General features: G+C 37.4%; 1 pseudogene; it reads right to left on the bottom strand.

The window, feature by feature from the left end:
* Positions 1 to 981: 981 nt before the first annotated feature.
* Positions 982 to 1987, bottom strand: LOC119510225 (annotated as a pseudogene).
* Positions 1988 to 7751: the final 5764 nt, after the last annotated feature.

The raw sequence follows: 7751 nt of genomic DNA, 5'->3' as shown, positions 1-7751 counted from the left end.
GGACATAATACATCCAAACCAGCACAATGGATTTAACCATAAATCAGAGAAATAATTCAGCTTGAAACAAAGACCCTGATTCTAAGACCTTCATAGTTGTAATTTGATGTCCCTAGAATAGTGGTCACTAGATAACAGCAACAGCACGATCTGGGAACTTGTTAGAAATGCAGTCATTGGGCCACATCTCAGATCTATTGAATTAGAAACTCCAAGGGTGTGGCTCAGCAACCTGTGTTTTGATAAGCCCTCCAGGTGATGACTTGCTAAAGTGTGAGAATCACTACCAACCCAATGGTTCTCAAATTCAGTGTGCATAATTACCTGGTGATACTTGTTTAAAATTAAAATTCTTGTTCCTCTCTCAATGTGGGCCCAGGAATTTTTAAATAGTTCTGGTGATTCAGGTAAAGACCACCTTTTGAGATACATGGCCCTAAACTGCAGGCTTTCAAACTTTTTTACCAGGAAATTTTACAGCAGGACTTGGTAAATATAAACATATGTATAATTAAAACAAGAGGTTTGTTTTTTTTTTATTTTTTTTTAAATTCAGTTTTATTGAGAAATATTCACATAACATGGTGTACAATCAACTGTTCACAGTACCATTTTATAGTTGTGCATTCGCATTCGTCACCCCAATCTTTTTTTTTTTTTTTTTTTTTTTTTTTGGTGAAAGCAAGGTATTTAATAAAGGTTAATGGAGTTGGATCAAAAGGATATACGAGACCAACCTGAAGAAGTTCCCATTGGCTAAATATAGGATAATTTTATCATTAAAACCCCATGGGTTCACAGGAGATAGAAGAATAAATTAAATGACAAAATCAGGAAGCAAACATAAATCTAGAACATAGGATAGCTTCTCCAGGACAACTGACTGATTTCTTCAAGTCACTGTCAAGAAAAAAAAGAAAAAAAAGGCAGGGAAAAAAGATTCCTTTAGTTTATAGAAGATATAACTACCCCCAAGATGAAATGAGCAAAAAAAAATAACAATACATTATGTACATAGCTACATATTAACTTATCTAGAAAATATTACTGTCTGTCCAAGATGGTATGAGGAACTCTTTTGCAGAGACAGGCAAACACTCTGTTTTGAGTGACAATGCGTTCTTCTTCTTCTTTTGTTAATCTATAGATATCCTTTTGCAAAGAAGCAATAGTATCTTGTTGCTCCATTTGTTTTTTCTTGTAATGCTGGCATTTTGCCTATAAAGCTTTATGCTCCTTTTGAAGATCTTTTATTTTATTCTGTTGTTGGCAAAGCCTATTTAGGGATTCATCCTCCAATTCACCAATTTTGGATCTTACACTCTCCATAATTTGTTTCAAGTCATTAGCTCGTTGTTCCTGATCTGCTGCTCGGCTTTGTTCTAGCTGAAGTTCACTTTTAAGCTGCTGATTAGTTTCTATGAGTTCCCGTATCATGTTCTGTTGACGTGCTGTATCTTCCACCAATGTTTTCAAATTTTGTCTCATTCTTTGTGATGACTGTTAGTCAAAAATGATGAGATCTTTTAGATCTGTTCTTTTGACTAGGGACAAAGGTTTTAAGCCATGTGTCATCAACAGCACATTTATGCTTTCCCATTCTGCTTCTTCCTGCTGTTTACTGGTCATGAGTCTGTCTGACGATTCACTGGACTCCTGGGCTTTAGAGGCTGCTGGAGACATGGTTTCTTTTGTAGAATCAAAAGAAGTAGAAGTTGACAAGAAAAAAGTTTGAGTTGCCTCAGTCACAGCAGATTCCTCTTGCAAAAACTTTTCACCTGCTCATTCAAGTTGATCTTGATGAAATGATTACCCAATGAGTTTCTTCCCATTGATCGTCATCTGGCATCTCCTGTAGGTCCGGCGGAGGCCTAGGGCGGCCGTCAGCCCCCCGCTCCCAGTGGGCAGAGGCGCAGCCAAGGGGAGCCCGCTGAGGGCCACCCCAATCTATTTTTGAACATTTTCCTTACACCAGAAAAAATAAGAATCAGAATAAAAAATAAAAATTAAAAAAAAACAAAAGAAAAGGATCCCTTCTCCCATCCCACCCTATGTTTCATTTAAGTTTTGTCTCCATTATTCTACTCATCCATCCATACACTGAATAAAGAGAGTGCCATCCACAAGGTTTTCACAATCACACTGTCACCCATTGTAACCTACATTGTGACACAATCGTCTTCAAGACGATTACTGGGTTGGAGTTTGGTAGTTTCAGGTATTTACTTCTAGCTATTCCAATACATTAAAACCTAAAAGGTGTCATCAATATAGTGCGTAAGAATGTCCACCAGAGTGACCTCTCGACTCCATTTGAAATCTCTCAGCCACTGAAGCTTTATTTCATAAAACAAGAGTTTTACAAAATACCTATATATTCAATACATTCTATTTTTTATTTCATTTTTAAAATGCTGGTCATATAACCACTACATCAATTTCATAACCGAATGGATTACAACTACAGCTTGAAAAACACTGCCCTGGATCACTTCTTCTCAGACTTTAAAGTGCATTTGAATCACCTGAGAATCTTGTTAAAATGCAGATTCCATTTCCACAGAACTGGTCTGGGGCTTGAGATTCTGCATTTCCAACAAACACTCAAGGGTTGCTAATGCTGCTGGTCAATATACTACACTTCTAATAGCAAGGTCTGGATCACAAATCAGAGTACAAATAGGTAACAGCATACTTAATGTCTCTTCCTGTCCCTAACCTACCTCTGCTTATGATAGTGAGCTTTAGAAGATATTGAAACTACACTAATGGCATTATCCTGTTGAGATGTAGTAGATAGTGAGTTGTCCTTAACATCATCACCACAGTTTACAGAAATCCTGGTAAGACTTGGAGTTCAAACTCTCAATCTATATGGGTGTAAGTAAGCATTGATTCTCAACACATTGTGTCAGATTAATGTATTCATGAGAACCCAAAAGGAGTTTTTGCTTTTTATCATCTAACTGATTTAATCCTGGATTGGGAGAGCCTTATTCACTCCTGGTTAAATCCCAGAATCAAAAACAAAAACAAAAAAAGGTTGACCAACTTAGCTCATTTGGCCTCAGAACAATGACAGGTGTCTTGTATCACATTATTAAAATAGGTGAGGAAGTTCAAAGAAGACAGAATTTAGAAAGGTCAGGGTATTGCCAACCCAAATCTGGCTGACTGATCCTGTTGGGTGGGCACCATTTTGGTGAATTCATAGGCTAGGATCTGCCCTTCAGTCTTGCAGAAGCATGACACGTCGGTGACAAAATGGTACCAAGACTCTCAGAGAGCTGTCTCATATTAATGTAGCTCATTGAAACTAATGTATAAAATAAGAATGCTGGATTAATTACTTTACAATGAATAGAATAACCGCCAAAGGGACTGACACTTGTGTCCTGTCTCTTTCTGTAGGAACTCTATATGGGAAGAAAGGTTGCTTGGTGAGCATGGAATCAGAGAAATAGAAGTTTGTTAAATATTTCAAATGTTTATTCATCATCTCCATAATACGGACTTTTCTTGCTTAAGGATACCTTTTCCCTTGGCCAGCTTTTGGACAGCCCATGACAATGTCTGAAATTTCTAAGAGACTTCTGCAGCTGATCCATCCACACTCTGAATCTTTTTAAGCACATTGGTATATTTAGTCAAAGCATCAAGTATTTTAAGCTCAGAGTCATTCTGTGTCTTTTAGGTGTTCTTGCATATCTCCACTGTGCCAGTTTGGATATACTATGTCCCCCCAAAAACCATGTTCTATAATGCAATCTTGTGGGGGCAGATTTATTAGTCTTTTGATTGGGGTGGAACCTTTTGATTGAGTGTTTCCATGGAGATTTGACTCACCCAACTGTAGGTGATACTTTTCATTAGATTATTTCCATGGAGGTGTGGACCCACCCATTCAGGGTGGGTCTTGATTAGTTCACTGGAGTACTTAAGAGAGAAGCTAAGAGCCAACACAGACCCAGATGCTGACACTGATGCTTGGAGACATTTAGAGATGATAAGAGAAGGATGTTTGGAGATGCTAAGCTAAGAGAAGAAGCCCAGAGTTTGCCCGAGACATTAAGAAAAGACCCCCAGACGCTTAGAGGGGAACACCCTGGGAGAAAGAAGCAATGATGCAAAGGAACTGAGAGAGAGGAACCAAAACATACACCTAGAGACAATTTGGAGGAAGCCATTTTGAAACACAACCCGGGAGCAAAGGACCAGCAGATACCGGCCACATGCCTTCCTAGCTGACAGAGGTGTTCGGGATGCCATCGGCCATTCTTCAGTGAAGGGATCATCTTGTTCATGTTTTAGTCTGGACACTTCTATGGCCTTAGAACTGTAACTCTGTAATAAAACCCTTTATAATAGCCAACCTATTTCTGGTATTTTGCATAACAGCAGCATTAGCAAACCAGAACATCCACTCTAATCCATAATTACGTATTATTTATAAACTCTCTCAGAGGGCAATTTATTTCCTTTTTTCTTCCTGAGGGAAATCACATTTGCTCCCTTTAATCCTGATAATAGGTTTACTATTGGACTATTCATGTCAAGGAAATATCATTCTCTCCTTTGTTCAATCTAAATATTTTCCATTCTTTCAAAATTTTATTTTCACCAAATAATATATTACACAGCTTTTTAAACTTAAATAATACCTTAAAAGGATTATAACAAAAAGAGTGGAACCCTTCCCTTCCTCTTCCAATACTCTCCCACAACCAGCTACAGAGATAGCCATTTTCATGTTTAAAAATTATTTCTACTGGTATTTACCTTCATCAGTGTTTCTAAATAATATATTAATGCTGCTATTTCTTGAGTTTTCAATTTTAGACACTATTTACTAATGAAAGAGGATTTCTCTTTCTATGAAAGAGAAGGAAAATAGAAATCTTACACCTACACCCACACAGTTGCTTCTCCTTCCAAACTCTCAATTTAATTATACAACGATTTATTAAATTAGTGTTTATAATATTAGGATTATATAAATATTATTCATTGCTAAGTTTGAAGTATATTAGGAAAATATTCGCTTTTTTTGCATAATTTCTAAGCTTTCCTGGAGTTAATGATTGCCTTATTTTTTCTGTTAGCTCTTTTTTAAGAAAAGAATCTTCAAGTTTTAGAAGAGTTTTAGATATACATAAAAATTACAAAGATAGTACAGAGCATTCTCATATACTCCACACCCAGTTTTATTTTATTAACATTTTAAATTATTATGGTACATTGTTACAATTAATGAAGTAATATTGATACATTATTATTAACTAAATTCATACTTTATTTAGATTTTCTGTGATTTTACCTACTGTCCTTTTTCTGTTCCAGCATCTAATCCAGGATACCATATTACATGTAGTTGTCATGTCTCAGGCTCCTCTTGGCTGTGACAGTTTCTCACACTTTCTTTGTTTTTTGATGACCTTGAAAGTTTTGAGGAGTTCTATTCAGGTATTTTGCAGAAAGTCCCAAAATTGGGATTTGTCTAATACTTTTTCTCATGATTAGACTGGCATTATGTGCTTTGGGGACAAAGACCACAGAGGTAAAGTGCCATTTTCATCATATCATATCAAAGGCACATACTATCAACATGAATTGGCAGAGCTGATGTCAGCCTTGATCATCTGGCTGAGATAGTGTTTGTCAGGTTTCTCCACCATAAAGTTACCCCCTCTCCCACCCCTGCCACCCTTTCCATACTGAACTCTTTCGTGGAAGTCACAATGTACATGCAGCCCACACCTAAGAAGTGGAGCATTAGGCTTTGCCTCCTTGAGGGTGGACTATCTACCTACATTATTAGGAATTCTTCTGCACAGGAAATTTGTTTATTTGCCCATTTATTTATTTATTTAATCATTTATATCAATATGGATTCATCGATACTTATTTTATATTTTGGATTATTGGTGGCCTCATTTTTCACTTGCTTGGTTTCCTAGGTATTTGCCATTAATTCTTTCCCCAAACTCTCTGACAGAACTGTAAAACACCTCTAAAGATGGTCATTACATCACCTTCAATGTATCTGCTTTGTTTTGCTTTCTCCCCCTTGAGGCATTCCTTCCAGAGTCCTCTTCTCTGCTCCAACTTGGATTTGGCGCTCTTTCCAGCCCTGCTGTATGACTATTGTCCTGGGATTTGCCTTCACAGATTTCCTTGAGATTCTCTGCACTTTCTTCTTCATAGGATTTATATCCTGGATATATTTTCTTCTTTCTTGGTTTCATTTTTCATTTTGATAGAGGATATCCTCCAGTAGGTTCCTGAGAAAGGGTATAGAGGAGATAATTTTTTGAGTCCTTGCAGTCTGAAAATGTCATTATTCTACTGTTCCACTGGACCAGTAATATTAATGATTTTGGTTACATTATTTATTTGACAATTTCTTCTACTCCATTTTTTCTATTCTCTCCTAATCATATGTTGGACCTCCTGGATTGAGCCTTTCATTTTCTTATCTTTCCTCACCTATTGTCCATCACTGTCTTTTTGTGTTAACTTCCAGGAAATTCCAACACATCTTTAATTTTATCATATGTTTAATTTACCAGAATTATATTTATTGTTCTTCAAATGTTCATTTTTTTAAAGCATCCTGTTCTTATTTCATGAATAAATATCTTCTCTTACCTGACTGAGGATACTGATTTTTTTTAAAATATTTTCTTCAGCTCTCTGCACTCTCTCTGTTTCTTTGGAAAGTCTTTGTCTTACTTGTTAACAGTTAGACCTTCTTCACTTTTCTAGTGATCTTTGACTATCCATTCATATTTAATAGTAAGGGACTGAAAAACCTGGTTTCAAGTTTGTTGTATATGGGTGAGTCTTGCTGACTGGTGGACTTTTCTATGAAGTGAGAGTTGGGAGAGGCTTCAGCCTGCCTGCTAACATTCTGGGAGTGGATGGAGTGTAGGGTGGGGGTGTCTCAGGATTCAGGAGACTCACTTATTCCCTTTTTAAAGTTTTATGTCTCATCCTCACCCTCTGCCTTTCCTAATATCTCTGAGTTTAGAGCCTTTCTAGTTGGGTTCCTCAAAGGGACACTGGAGGATGGCCAATGGTGTCCAGAAAACCTCTGTTATCTGGGAAGGCACGTGGCTGGCATCTGCTCCAAGTTCTGGTTTCAAAATGACTTTCTCCCAGGATGTTCCTCTCTAGGCCTCAGCTCCTCTTCAACATGTCACTCTCAGTTGCTCTTGGTGTGTTTGTCCTCTCTTAGCTTCTCCAGAGCAAGAGTCTGCTTTCAACGGCCATCTTCAAACTGTCTCTCATCTGCAGCTACTCTCTCAGCTTCTGCACATTCTTCAAAGTGTTCCTCTTAGCTGTAGCAAGCTTGCTCCTTCTGTCTGAGCTTATATAATGCTCCAGTAATTTAATTTAGACCCACCCTGAATGGGTGGGGCAACACCTCCATGGAAATTATCCAACCAAAGGTCTTGTCCACAGTTGATTGAATCACATCTCCATAGAAACACCCAAAGGATTCCAAAATCTAATCAATATTAATATGTCGGCCCACACAAGATTGCATCAAAAATAATGGTGTTTTGGGGGACATAATACATCAAACTGGCACAGCTTGTTTCTTGGCTTCTCCTTTGACAAGATTTAGATTTCAATTTTTCATTCTCTGTTTTACCAAATTAGTGACCACTCTTCCATCTACTTTGCATCATCTTGGTCTCCCCCCTTTCCATCTTCATACATATCTAACAGGTCATCAGAACCCTTTT

This window comes from Choloepus didactylus, chromosome 15, assembly GCF_015220235.1.
Source record: "Choloepus didactylus isolate mChoDid1 chromosome 15, mChoDid1.pri, whole genome shotgun sequence".
Lineage (NCBI taxonomy): Eukaryota > Metazoa > Chordata > Mammalia > Pilosa > Megalonychidae > Choloepus > Choloepus didactylus.
The sequence above is the reverse complement of the archived record's forward strand: the minus strand, read 5'-3'. Positions and strand labels throughout refer to the sequence as shown.